The following is a 15,770-nucleotide window of genomic DNA, read 5'->3' as shown; positions in this document are numbered from 1 at the left end:
AGAAAGAAAGAAAGAAAGAAAGAAAGAAAGAAAGAAAGAAAGAAAGAAAGAAAGAAAGAAAGAAAGAAAAGAAAAGAAAACCCTGCTTATTTGCCTATTTCTCTCTTCTTGCCACAAAAAATTGAACCTAAATTCCAGTGTCTGACGTCCTCTTGATAACTGAATCCTAGAAGATGTACTTTGAAAGGCTTGGATGTTAATCTGATACTAATTCAAGCCTTTGAGTTCAAAAATTGGATTGGAAATCTTTTAAGAGCAGCTTTCTCATGAGATTTCCATTACTTCTATTCTTACTGATAAGCCACAGGTATCAGAGAAACATCCATTTGTGTGCTATCTTTGGATCCTTCACTACAAGAGAAGAGGTACAGAAAAAAAGATGGAGTTTGCTTTGATTCAAGTTTCAGAGGAAACTTTCAATCAATTCGAATTTTGTCTGAAGCCACTCTACTATAATAGCTTAAAGTCTTTATTAGATACTCGTATGATGTTACCTTCAGTGTAATATGCCAACTTCAAGTGAGAGAGTTGATCTATTCTAACAGAGGGGGTCTAATTCTGGTTCTATTCCTGACCTATGAAATTGACCTTGGATAAGTAATTAATTTACTTTATTTCTCAGTTTCCTTAGTGCAGCTAGTTACTTTAAAGAAGCATAGTCTGTAACGTGATTTGAATCCTTGATCAAAGTTGACATTTATATATGTAGTATTATTAATACTTAAAAAAGCATTTATATATACACATATGCTGGCTGTGATATCACTTTTCACTTTTCAAGTAGAGTAGCTTGTCAGGACAGCTAGCTGTATGTTAAGGGAATATGCGCAAGTGTTTGGTTCCAATGGCCTATTGGACGTACACGTAAGCCTTTTTCAGTGGGCACGTAGGTACTTTTTACATAAAGTGCTTGAGAAATGCATATTCTTCTTGTTTTTTTTTTTTTTTTTTTCTCCTCTGAACATGATTCTGCCAGTGACACTAATTTTCTATCATCAGAGGAGTTTTATTTGGCCATTGGTGTGATATCAACACCTTAACACTGAATTATGGCAATGGCCTATTTTTTCCCCAGTCCATACCCTGATGCCTCACCTGCTCAGTAAAATTATAGTGACAAGGGAACAGTGTTTATCTTTTGCATGTGGAAAGAAAGGACTCAAAACAGCTTTTATTTTAACCCCACTGAATTCTCTTGGAGATCCCAATCAATAGGATTAATAAGATGAAACCCCCTTCCTGAGAATTATCGATATATTTTAAATACGAATTTACACTGCAAAGTCAACCCTGGAGGCAGAAATGGGAAAGAATTGTTAAAATTTCTAATTCTGTAATAAAAAAGAACATTTTGCCCAATCAATTCCTACATCATAGGCTGTAAATAAAAATATCACTAAGGACATGTCTTCCTCAGAACGATGTACTCCCTGTGGTATGGCATAATGAGCCTGAATATGCTACAGATATTGAATAAGTAACAAGCTGATTGAGAATTCAGCTCTATCAAGCACGGAAGCAGGGATTTTTTTAAAAGTTCCTTATACTAAGATAATGCACAGTTTCACAAGTTAACTTTGTGTCTTCTTTGTGAAAGATAAAACTTAAAGTGCAGTCTGTTTTTATATACAGTGTCTGCTTTATTTCAAAGACTTTTTTTGCTCCTCTAACCTGGTGCTCTACTGATACAAATAAAAATAGAGAATGTAGTTTTGTGTTTACTTAAGGTCAAAATCTAGGATGTTGGCATTCTACTATGATGCTTAAGAGGTGATGCTTTTTTTCTGTAAAAGCTATGGTATATTTGTGGCTATAAGCTAGTAGGAGGGACCTACAATTATGTGCTAAAAGCAGGGAGTATATACAGAAAGTGAAAGAGGCATTGAGATTCCTTCACTACATTGCCCACCATGTTTAAGAATATACTGAAGTAAAATTCAAAACAATGCCATGTATCCTTAATTTTGTCATTGTCTATTTTCTATTGTTTGTTTTAATTACACATCATAGCTAATTTTACTCATTTCCATGGCAGAAATAAGCAGATATGAAATGTAAAATTTTTGGTCTAGTCAGGCTGATTCTATTGATTATGCATTAAAATCACCCCATGGTCCTACCCATTAATCACGCTATTATCAGTTAAATATAAATATGCTACTACAGTGTGCATACACGTGCACACACATACACAGACACATTTACTGTTAGAGTACATTGTGCTAGCACAGAAGATTTGTGCGTACAATCATTGAAAGAATAGAAATCACTGATTAGAGAGAAACAAAAAGTCTAAAATCATTCTTACGTTTACTATTTTCAGCAAATCCTCATTGAGCACCTAATACGTGTTGGACGTGTTCTAGGTATTACAGTAAAGGAAGTGACTAAAACATAGACCCCAATCTCTGCTTTATGGCAGAGGAGGATACTGACAATATACTACATAACTAAATAAAATGAACACTGTGTTGTATAGTATGGGGCATATATTATAAGGCTAAAAAGAAAAATAAACCCAACAAGTAGCCATTATAACTTTAGACACGATAGTCAAGGAAGACTTCAGTGAGAAGGTGTATCTGTTTCCTATTGTTGCTGTAACAAACAAGCACAAACTTAGTGGAGAAAAACAATACAAATTTATTCTTACAGTTCTAAAGGTCAGCTGTCTAAAATCAACTTGGCAGGACAGTGCTCCCTTTTTGCTGTCATGGGAGAATTGGTTTCTTCATCTTTTCAGCTTCTAGAAGCTGCCTGCATTCCTTGGCTTGTACCCCCTTCCTCATACCACTCCAACCTCTTGCTCGGATTGTCTCATGTTCCAAAACTTACTCTGATTCATGACTCCCTTTTATAGGGACCCTTGTGATTAGATTGGACCTGCCTGGATAATCCAGGATAATCTCCCTATCTCAAGATTCTTAATTATATTTGCAAAGCTGCTATTCCCATGTAAGGAAAAATATTCACATGTTCTAGAGATTAGGACATTAATATCTTGGTAGCACAGGGGGGATCATGAGTCAACCCTCCAGAGAAGGTAAAATTTAAGGAAACATCTAAGACAGTGGGGGACCCAGCCATGCTATATAGTTAGGGGAAGAACTTTCTAGGAAGAGTGAAAAATAAACTCCAAGGGACTGAAGAGGAGTATTCTTTATATGTTCAAAGAACAGGAAGAAAGCCATGGGGAGATTAGTGAAGTCAGAAAGGTGAAAGTGTTATAAGAAGGGACATAAAACATCTAGGATGTGTGGGACACCTGCGTGGCTCAGTCGGTTAAGTGTCTACCTTCAGCTCAGGTCATGATCTTAGGGTCCTGGGATCGAGTCTCCACATTGGGCTCCCTGCTCAGCAGGAAGCCTGCTTCTCCTTCTGCCCAGTGCTCCCCCTGCTTGTGCTCTCTCTCTCTCTCTGTCAATAAATTAATTAATTAATTAATTAAAGTCTTAAAAAAAAAAAAAAGAACAGTGTTAAAAAGAGTTACCAACAAACCAGGTACTGATGCATTTATGGAATGTTTTAGTACATGGAAGATCAGCAGGTAGCTTAGATAGGGGTAATGGCAGTGGTATACTCTATGCCCTTTCTGAGTAGGGAAGAGTATCTCCAGAGCTGATATACTGTAGAAGTGCTGACCCTAACTAGGAACAGAGGGACATCATCCATTGTAACAGTCTAGAAGTTATAGTGTGTGGGTCCTGATGCAGATAACAGGACACACATAAAGGAGAATTGGTTTCAGTTCTTTTGGTGAGATAGGAAGGAAGGTAGTTATCTAAGAGTGGATGGGAGAAGAGGTGTTAAGTGTAAAGTAATTGTCTGAGAGAAGAGGAGAGAGAAGGAGTGAGGAAAGTATAGTATGATTGCCAGGTAATATTCAGGGTCTATGTATGTTAAGCAACCAAAATTTTAGATTTTGTCTACGTGGTTGTGTGTTTTCTCCTTCCAGTGTCAGCTGGATGTACCAGTACAGACATAAGAGTAGAGTCAGATCGAACAAGCCTTGTTATTTTGCCAAAGGAGTGTGTTAAACTGATAGAGAAAGGCAAGGGGGGTGAGGGTAAAAGTAAGGCATAATAATAGTGATGATGATGATGTATCATGGGATATGATTTACATGAGAAGTAATGAGGACACAAAAAGAATGAGGAACAGTGAAAATGGTAGGATTAATGGGTTCGAGGTGAAAATGGAAGTGAAGGATGGTTGAAGTCGAGATAATAGAGACAATGGAAAAGAGACAAGGAGGTGGCCCAGGGTGGGACATTTGAAACTGAAGTTGTGGAGAGTTTACAGCTAATGACAATAGTGACAACAGGTTGGCTGTGGGAGTATGAAATTGAACACTTGGGTAGAGACCCAGTTCACTGGAGGAGGAGAAGTTAAGAATCCAAGAGGATTAGGGCATTGAGAAAATAATCTGTGTGAATATTGTGACCACCAGTAATGACCTCCAACAAGAATAGTGTTGAAAAGAGGTGCCTGGGGGGCTCAGTCAGTTAAGTGTCTGCCTTCAGCTCAGGTCATGATCCCAGGATCCTGGGATCGGGTCCCACATCAGGCTCCCTGCTCCACAGGGGCCTGCTTCTCCCTCTCCCTCTGCCTGCCGCTCCCCCTGCTAGTGCTCTCTCTGTCAAAAAATAAATAAATAAATAAATAAATAAATAAATAAATAAATAAAATAAAATCTTAAAAAAAAGAAGAACAGTGTTAGAAAGAGTTACCAACAAACCAGTTACTAATGCATTTATGGAATTTTACTGGTACATGGAGGATCAGCAAGTAGCTACAATGTGGAGGGCAGTGGATGTCTTGGTCTGGAATGAGACTCAAAGCTGAGAAATTTTTTAAGTGAGGGCAGCGGCTACATAGAACAAGGAGGAAAGATGCCCCATCTCTAGGATTATGTTTTGAGAAAGCTTCTAAGAGACATGTCACATTACAGAATAAGATTTCATTAGAAAAAGAAGGTGAAAAGAATATTCATAGAGAAGATTAAGATTAATGATGATTCTGGTGAGGATGAAGCCCCTTAAAATATCCTTTCATGGAAGTGGGGCAGGCTTCGATAAATTTAAAAAGATTAAAATCATATAAAATATATTCTCCAACCACAAAGGAATTAAAGTTGGAATCAATTACTAAAAGATATCTCTAAAATCTCTAAGTAATTAGAAGTGAAACAACACAATTATAAACAATTACAAGGGAAATTAGAAAACATTTTTTACCCAAATGAAAATAAAAACACATACTATCAAAATTTATGTGATGAAGATAGGTAGATGTCAGAAAAAAAAATTGTGAATTTAAATGCTTATATTAAAATAAAGGAAGATTCTTGTATCAACAATCTAAATTTCCAATATAGGAAGCTAGGAAAAGAAAAGCAAATTAAATCAAGATAAGTAGAAGGTAGATATTAACAAAGGTCACTAATCAATGAAAAAATAGATAAAGAGAAAATAGTAACAAAAAAAGAAAATATGGATAAGGTGAGCTTCATCAAAGTTAAACATTTTGTCTTCAACAAAAATCATTAAGAAAGTGAGAGAAAGTTGTTTTGTTAGATTTTTTTCAGTACATATATTTTTTATAGTTTTCTATCCAGATATATAAAGAACTTTGAAAGTTCAAAAACAAGAAGACAAAAATATATAATAAACAATGAGTCGAAGATTAAGAATATATTTTATAAAATAAGCTATATGGATGATCAGTAAGCATATAAATGATTCTCATCATATGTAGTAAATTAAAACCACAATGCAATACCACTTACAGCCCACCAAAATGGTTAAAATTAAAAATATAAACAATATCAAGTTTTGGCAGGGATGAAGAATTACTGGCACTCATACATTGCTGGAGAGATTGTAAAAGTGTGCACTTTCGAAAGCTGTTTTTAGCTTATAAAGTTAAACCTATATTTACCATATGACCAAGAAATTACACTCCTAGTTATTTCCCCAAGAGAAATAGAAACATATCCACAAAAGACTTGTACAAATGTTTATAGGCATGTAAAAAAAAACACCAAAAAACCCACACACGTCAATCAACAAATCGATGGATAAACAAACTACAGTATACTCATAATATGTAATATTACTTAGCTATGAAAAGATATCAATCAGTAAGTAGTATATGCAACAATGTGGAAGAATTACAAAACCATTCTGACTGAAAGTAGCCAGATGCGTAAGAGTACCTACTGTAAATTCCACTGTATGAATTCTAAAACAGACAAGACTAACTTGTAACCACTGAAATCAGATTAGTAATTGTGTGGAGAGGGAAATAGGAGTCATTTGGATTGAAAACAGGTAAAGGAATTTGGGGGCTGGCAGAAATTCCTATATTGATTGAGACAGTGATTACACAGTAGACATAATTGTATAACATGTCAATCATTCATATCCACTATACCTCAATAAAGTTAAAAAATGAATTGCTTGATATCTGTTATTTTATTGTATATCAAGGAAATCAGCAAAAAAAAAGTAATATTTTTGTTTTAAGAAAACTAAAACATCATTTTTTTGTTTTGTTTTGTGCCTTTTATAATTCTGGTGTTGGGGTAGTTTGAGATGATGGCTAGCTTTGTTTAATATCTTATGGCATTTTCACAACCAATGCAATGTAGTTATTAAGAACATTTCCAATAACTTGATAAAGCAGATTAGTTTTAATGAAAATATGTCCTTTGGTTCTAAAATATGTCTAAAGGAAATTTTACATGTCTGGATATATATATTTTTTCTTATTCTCCTTTGGTGGCTAATTAACCTTAATTAAATTTATTACAAAGTTTATCATAATGACAAAAATGTATACTCATCTGTTCTTCATCTTCATGCCTCCCATTTCCACCTTAACGAAAAAATAAAATTGGTTTCTGTTTTGAGTAGATAGTAGAGACACATAGGATGACTGAATAAAGCGTTGTTTTTGTGTACATTTCTTAGTACATAGTATATTTAAATTAAGTTAAATTAAAGAGCTTTTATTGTTCGTGGTCCAATGACAATGTATAACCCTGAATAAATCATCTTTGTTTTTTTAAGAATTATTGCTACTCCAATAGCTGGCTTTTAATTTCCATTCTTAGACTTTCTGTTGGTTGCACAAGATTGTCTTCCTTTTACAGCCTTCTCTCTCTTCTCATCACCAACCAGTCCTACAACGGTGGAGGGGGGCGATGGTACTGGAACAAAACTGCAGGTTCTTCTGGATCCACTCAGTGGTAAGAAACCAAATTGACAGGGCAGGAAACAATAAATGTTGGAGAGGTTGTGGAGAAAGAGGAACCCTCTTACACTGTTGGTGGGAATGCAAGTTGGTACAGCCACTTTGGAAAACAGTGTGAACGTTCGTCAAAAAATTAAAAATAGAGCTACCCTGTGACCCAGCAATTGCACTCCTGGGTATTTACCCCAAAGACACGGATGTAGTGAAAAGAAGGGCCATATGCACCCCAATGTTCATAGCAGCAATGTCCACAATAGCCAAACTATGGAAAGAGCCGAGATGCCCTTCAACAGATGAATGGATAAAGAAGATGTGGTCCATATATACAATGGAATATTACTCAGACATCAGAAAGGATGAATACCCAACTTTTACATCAACATGGATGGGACTGGAGAAGATTATGCTAAGTGAAATAAGTCAAGCAGAAAAAGTCAATTATCATATGGTTTCACTCATATGTGGAACTTAAGGAATAGCATGGAGGACACTAGGAAAAGGAAGGGAAAAATGAAGGGGGGGAAATCGGAGTGGGAGACAAACCATGAGAGACTATGGACTCCGAGAAACAGAAGGTTTTAGAGGGGAGGGGTGTGGGGGGATAGGTTAGCCTGGTGATGGGTATTAAGGAGGGCATGCATTGCATGGAGCACTGGGTGTTATATGCAAACAATGAATCATGGAACACTACATCAAAAACTAATGATGTACTGTATGGTGACTAATATAACATAATAAAATTAAATTAAATTAAAAAAAATTTTAAAAATTGTCTCTTTGAAGATGATAGAGTGACCTCCAAATAAAGAACATCAAAGTTTCAAAACCAGAAAAAGAAAAAGAAACCATGTTTCTTTTGCTTGTATCTCAAACTATTTTCCTCATCTTACTTACTGAAGCTAATCTGTCCTTAAATGAATGAGTTCATGTTTATGTTGAGAAAAGCCCTGCCCTCCCTTAGTGTTTTTCTGTTCTCTCCTTTTAAACCATTTCCTTTAGTCTCTAAATGTAGCTCACCCTGCAAATTTTTCCTTGGTATCTTGGGGAAAAACACCAAATAAGAAGAGATTTATTTATGTCTTTACTTTTAAGTTGTAAATCTCTTAGGATTAATGAGAATATATTCTGCATATTGTATCGTGTCTAATACAGTGTCATTGTGTGGTAAATATTAAAGACATTAAGAAAAATGAATGCTAGGAATTTATTCAGTTCAAGAAATTATTCTATCCAAATGAAATGAATTTCAATTTATGGAGATAGAGAGGTCTGGAAAAAACGATACTCTCAGTCTGAAGAACTAACAAAATTATCTACTATTTACAATGGAGCTGAAATGGTTTCAGTGGACCTGATTTCGGCATGACTGCAAAATCTGGAAGCATTTTATTAAGAAGGAAAAAAAAAAAGGAATGGGAGAACCTAACAACAAAACAGGTTACTTTATTCTTTTATATTTGCTCCACAAAAATATATATATTTGAAAAGTTACTTTTATTTTCTTCCCCTTCATTTTCATAGTAATATAAAAATCGCCTTTTTGGATAAAAGCCCATTTTGTAGGCTCAGTAGAAAAATCTGGACCAACTGACTTCAATAGTTCTGGTCATTGGGGTACTAATTATAACAAGTTAAAAATAGGCATATATATCTTCTTCTTCTTTTTTTTTTTTTTTTCCTGCTGGATGCTACAGATGGATTGCGCCTCTGGCAGCTCATAGTTCTCTTTTAAGAAAGCGAAGTTCAATTGCATTTATAGCAAACAGAAGAGGCATTCTCTGGCAGAATGGATGATCTCAATTTGTGTTTGAATCACACGATGGCCACTGCCGGTGTGTGCGTCCCAGTTATTGCTCTTGGTCCATGTCCTGATAAGGTGATTGAGAGAAGAACATATCCACCAGGTAGTAGAGCAGGATGGCATTGGGGACATCTGACTTCTGGCTGACTTTCATAACCTCTCCGTGGAACACTGACATATTTCCAGGGATATTCCCAGTCCTCCTTCGCATGAAACCAGCCAACCCTCAAACTTCCATCTGTAAGAAACCTGTAAGTAAACCATAGAGTATAAGATATAAACATTACCGAGTGACAACAAAGCTAAGATGTTGCATAGACTACAACCCTCCTTGTATCCTGAAGGTGGCACACACAAGTCATAAAACTTGAGAGCACTGTGAAAAAAAAAATTTCAACATAAGGTTCTTTCTTATTTCATTTTTTAATACTAGTAATACTTATTGTTTTCACTACATTAACTAACATTTGGTGCTCACTGTGTGCCAAGCACTGTATTAAGCACTTTGCATGACTTATTTTAATACTGGCAAGAGTCCTGAATCAGCATTTCGTGGAGAATGAAGTAATCATTTCTCTCTCCTGGTCTGTGCCTGACTTCACCTCCTTGAGGAAAACTTCCAGTCAATGGGAGGCACAAGATGAATATTTGTTCACTCCTGGATCACATTCATGGTGATAACTGCCATAGCCCAGCTCTTGTGTGGAATGTCAAACAGGGCTCGTATGTACCTCTCATTCAGAGAAATGGAAAACTAATTTCTGGAGTCGAGAGAACTGGGTTTACTACCAAATAACGTGTGACTTAGGCCTCTTTTGTAACCTTTCCAAGCTTCTGTGTTCTCACGTATAAAAGGAGATACTCTCCAAATCTCATACACCTGAAGTTTAATGTGTTAGGAATTGAGAAATGCGGGTTAGGGCCTTCTGTCCAAAACTGTCTCTTCTATTACCTAAAACGAGAATAAAATAAATGTATGTTTTTTTGTTTATAAATATTTTACATCTCAAAATTGTATATTAAAATGGCTATTCGTATGTTGGTTGGGCCCCGAATAATCTTGAGATGCTGGTTAATAGCTGTCCGTGAGCAGGTTGCTGGTGGTGCTTGTATTCATGAGGTATTAGAAGAACCAAGAAAGGGGCATGTCATGCTGAAGGTGGAGAAGTCACATAGACCTTTAATCCAAGCAGAGACAGATGTGTGCATTGTCTGCAGAACACCCTTCTGGTTACCTGATCCTAATTACACGGTAGCTGTTTTAGAGCTCTAAAAGTTGTAGATAACTGGGCGCACTGCAAAATAATTCTTGTCTATAGACGCGCAAATTAATCCCACCGGTGGAGGAAAAACCTCTTCTGCCCAGGAAATAGCAGTTTTGCCCCCATTCCTACACTCATTTCACTATTTCTATCTATAAAAGTATCTGTCCTTGGATTCCCCTTTGAATGGGTGGTAACACCTCACCGGTTTCTTCATTAATGAGTGATACAAAATCTTTAATATGTGATCATTTTTGTAACTGTATGAGAGCTCTGACTTTACCCTCTTTTAAAAAAATTGTCTTTTAACACTCGAGCCTCAGTGTTGGCTCTCTTCTCTCCTTGGGCACATTTATTGCACACGTACGAATAAGCAGAGCTTCCACATGGAGCATCATGGTAATGCTCCCACCAGACACAGTAAAGCCAATGTGTGACTTAGAGAAAAGACGTTGGCGGGTTTGGAAATACTGTTCCCTCTCCCTGTAACCTTCCCATCCTCTTTTTTTCTCTCTTCTTTGCTTTATTTCTTTCTGCCTTGTGAAGTAAAATAAATGAGATGATTTTTTCGTCATGATGAATGACACAAGCCTAGGTAGATTGCCTCTCATTTACAATAACATTGATGAAGTAGTTGAATTAAAAAGATTATTTGTCAATGCTACAAGGATGAAATACCTCTCCTTATCAAAAGGGGAGAAATGTGACATGCCACTTTGTTCTGATCGAGATTTCTTACTCTAAAAATCTCAAAGAGAATGCCCAGAGACAGTGGAGTGATTCGGTGACCTGTTCTATGCAGACAGGAAGAAAGGAAGAGTCTGAAAGGAGCTATGGTACCCAACTGCCAGTAATGGGTTCAGTCACAACTGCTGGGCTGACAGGTGAATTAAATTGAAAGATATGCCTGCCAGGTTATTTGGAAGACTTTCTTTTTCTCACCCCATTATACGTTCTGAACTTTATGTTATGTCATTGTGATGAAATGAGGAATCACAGAGTAAAAAACTAGCTTTTAGTTCAACAGTTGAAACCATTCCCTACCCCATTGTAATACTCCATGTATTTTCTAACTATAAAGAGAGAGAAAAACTACTGCAGAATGGACACATTCAATCATTTCTATTAAAGTTGGATATGACCCATTACTTTGACGGTGCCTTTATTTTTCTTCATCTTTGAACTAATTTTATGAGAACTGTAAAGTCACTATTCTGTCATTACACTTATAACGTCAGAAAAATTAAAGCTGTATCTACATAGCCAAAGTGAAGAGAGTTGATAACGATTATCTGTGTTTTCTTTTACCCTGTTATTCACTCCTTCTTACTCTATAATTGGTCAAATTCATTAAGTATTTATTAAAGGTTATATATCCCCTGGGATTGAGTACATAGCAGTGAATAAAAAAAGACAACATGGATTTTAAATTTTAACTGAAAATTTAATTTTAAATTTAAATACAATTTATAAGTTAAAATAAATTTAATATAAATGAACAAAATTCTTACATTTACATACACACACAGAAATAAAATTCTGACAGTCAATGCTAATGTAGACAATTAAAATAAGTTACTGTTATATGGACCACATCTTCTTTATCCACTCATCTGTTGAAGGGCATCTCGGCTCTTTCCACAGTTTGGCTATTGCGGACATTGCTGCTATGAACACTGGGTGCATATGGCCCTTCTTTTCACTACATCCGTGTCTTTGGGGTAAATACCCAGGAGTGCAATTGCTGGGTCATAGGGTAGCTCTATTTTTAATTTTTTGACGAACGTTCACACTGTTTTCCAAAGTGGCTGTACCAACTTGCATTCCCACCAACAGTGTAAGAGGGTTCCTCTTTCTCCACAACCTCTCCAACATTTGTTGTTTCTTTCCCTGTCCATTTTTGCCATTCTAACTGGTGTAAGGTGGTATCTCAATGTTGTTTTGATTTGAATTTCCCTGATGGCTAATGATGATGAACATTTTTCATGTGTCTGTTAGCCATTTGTATGTCTTCTTCAGAGAAGTGTCTTTTCATGTTTTCTGCCCACTTTTTGACTTGATTATTTGTTTTTTAGGTGTTGAGTTTGAGAAGTTCTTTATAGATCTTGGATACCAGCCCTTTATCTGTAGTGTCATTTGCAAATATCTTCTCCCATTCTGTGGGTTGCCTCTTTGTTTTGTTGACTGTTTCCTTTGCTGTGCAGAAGATTTTTATCTTGATGATGTCCCAAAAGTTCATTTTTGCTTTTGTTTCTCTTGCCTTTGTATATACAATGGAATATTACTTAGCCATCAGAAAGGATGAATACCCAACTTTTACATAAACATGGATGGGACTGGAGGAGATTATGCTAAGTGAAATAAGTCAAGCAGAGAAAGTCAATTATCATATGGTTTCACTTATTTGTGGAACATAAGGAATAACACGGAGGACATTAGGAGAAGGAAGGGAAAAATGAAGGGGGGGAAACCGGAGGGAGAGATGAACCATGGGAGACTATGGACTCTGAGAGACAAACAGGATTTTATTTTTTTTATTTTTTAAAAGATTTTATTTATTTATTTGACAGAGAGAGGCACAGCGAGAGAGGGAACACAAGCAAGGGGAGTGGGAGAGGGAGAAGCAGGCTTCCTGCTGAGCAGGGAGCCCGATGTGGGGCTCGATCCCAGGACCCTGAGATCATGACCTGAGCCGAAGGCAGACACTTAAGGGCTGAGCCACCCAGGCACCCCAAACAAACAGGATTTTAGAGGGGAGGGGCGTGGGGGGATGGGTTAGCCTGGTGATGGGTATTAAGGAAGGCACGTATTGCATGGAGCACTGGGTGTTATACGAAAACAATGGATCGTGGATCACCACATCAAAAACTAATGATGTATTGTATGGTGACTAACATAACATAATAAAATTAAAAAAAAATAAGTTACTGTTATAAAGAACGAATGGGTAACTATCCTCTATTAGACCAAGGGGGAAAGGCCTTTCTCAGAAAGGCTTTTTATTTAAGCTGTTGATGGAAATGGCAAAAGGATACAGTCATGTAAAGATGTTGGCAGTTGAGCTCATGTGAAAATATAGGGGAATCATATTACCCTATGATCTAGCAATTCCATTTCTGGGTATATACCCAAACAAATTGAAATAAGGATCTCAAAGAGATATTTGAACACTCATGTTTACATAATAGCTAAAATGTAGAGCAACCCAAATGTTCATATACAGATGAATGAGTAGACACTACATGTTTTATCCATATAATGTAATATTATTCTGACAGATGCTACAACATGGATGAACCTAGAAGATAGTACGCCAAGTAAAAAAAGCCAGTCACAGAAAGATTCTGAGTCCACTTATATGAGACACCCAGAGTAGTAAAATCTATGGAGACAGAAAGTAGTTGTCAGGGGCTCAAAGAACGGAAAATGGGGAGTTGTTCAAAGAGCACAGACCTTCAATTTTTAAAGTGAAAAGAATTATGGAGCGTGGTCACTCAAAAATATGAATGGACTTAAACACTATTGAACAGTACACTTAAAAATGGTTAAATGGTAAATTTTACGGGTATTTTACCTCAATTAGAAATAAAAAATGTTGTATAAGAGAAAAATAATATCTATTTTTAACAGAGGACCATATATTTAATATTTTTTGTCTGTTTCTGATGCAGAGACAGCAGTTACTACAAGCATCACAAACAATGGAAAAGTAGACATTCCTGAGAAACTACCTCATGGTGAGATGGAGAGAGAGAGAGAGACAGTTTTCAGAGTCCATGTGTCAGTTCTCTTTTCCAAGAACGTCAGCACCTGGAGAGCAGAGCATTGGTCTGTTTTAGTCACTGTTATAGCTCCAGCACCTAGCACAGAGCTTGGCATATCATAGACATTCAATACATATTTGTTTACCTAAACAATTTATTAATGAAGAGAGGATATTGGGATAGGTTAAATTAATAATTCATTCATCAAATTTTTTTTGCTCATTGTGAGCAATATAGCACAGAGTTATATATAAAATACACACAGGTCAAAGGGATAGAGAAATTGTTTTTCTTTGATTTCTTAACCTTATCTTTCTGCAAGAAGGAGGAAAAAGTGATTATTTGAGGAGTGGATGGAAGATTATAAGTTAGATCAAAGCGTCAACATTTTTCAAAAGAGTAGCAAACAGAAGTGCTAATCACATAAATGAAGATGATGTCTAGAGAAAAGAAATACAGAATAATTTTGGTTCTTTTCAGCTGAGCAGATTCGGACTTGAAGAGGAGAACTTCTTATCTAAGAGCTCAGAGTTGAGCCCATGCATCACTGTCAGAGCTAATAGGAAGGGTATAAGAGTTGGAATCCTAGAGTCTCAGCACCATTGTGAAGAGAGTGGTGTGTAGGAGAATGGCAGGGCATTAAGTTTGAGAAGGTTTTGAAAATTGGAATATTCTGGTAGTAGCAAATATCTAGTTATAGATATCTGATTCATTGAAATACCAAAAAACAGGTCCATTTTGTCCACACATTTTACATTTCCCTATTCTTGATTCAAGTTTCTGTATCTTGTCAATATAATAGTGGTTCTCAAAGTTTGGGAAGAAAGACATCTAGGAATCATGCACAAAATCCATATCTCAGGTCCCTTCCTCAAATAGTCTTATCCTGAATCTTTATTTTTTTTTTTGGTCTCAGTTTGTAGTCTATTAGGCTATTGTTGTTTTTAATTCTGGCTTTTAATTTTTATTTTTTATTTTTTAGTTTAATGGTGATTTTATTTTTTATTTTTTAGTTTAATGGCAGAGAACACTGTATAAGTTTAAGGTGTACAATGTAATGGTTTGCATTACATATATTGTGAATGATTACCACAATAAGTTTAGTTAACATCCATCACTTTGCATAGATACCAAAAAATAAGTTTTTTCCTTGTAATGAGAACTCTTAGGATTTACTCTCCTAACAACTTTCCACTATACCAAACAGCAGTGTTAACTATTGTCATTGTGTTGTACATCACATCTCTAGTACTTATTTATCTTATAACTGGAAGTTTCTAACTTTTGACCACCTTCATCCAATTCCCATTTTCTCCATCCCTTACTTTTGGTAACCACAAACCTGATCTCTTTTTCTAAGAGTTTTTTTCTTAAGATTTTTTTTTTTTAGTATTTAAGATTATACATGGGTATAAGTGAAATCATACAGTATTTGTCTTTCTCTGCCTGCTTATTTCCACTTAGTATAATGTGCTCAAGATCCTTCCATGTTGTTGCAGATGGCAGGATTTCCTTCTTTCTTAAGGCTGAATAATACTGATCATATATATATGATCATATATATCCATTATACATATATATCCATTATACATATACATCTCTGTTATACATATACTATATATTATATGTAATATTACATATTACATATAATATCTTATATAGTATATATATACACCACAACTTCTT

Source organism: Mirounga leonina, unplaced genomic scaffold (genome assembly GCF_011800145.1).
Source record: "Mirounga leonina isolate KUSES-001 unplaced genomic scaffold, KU_Mleo_1.0 Mir_173, whole genome shotgun sequence".
NCBI classification, from domain to species: Eukaryota; Metazoa; Chordata; class Mammalia; order Carnivora; family Phocidae; genus Mirounga; species Mirounga leonina.
Note: the sequence above shows the minus strand (reverse complement) of the source record.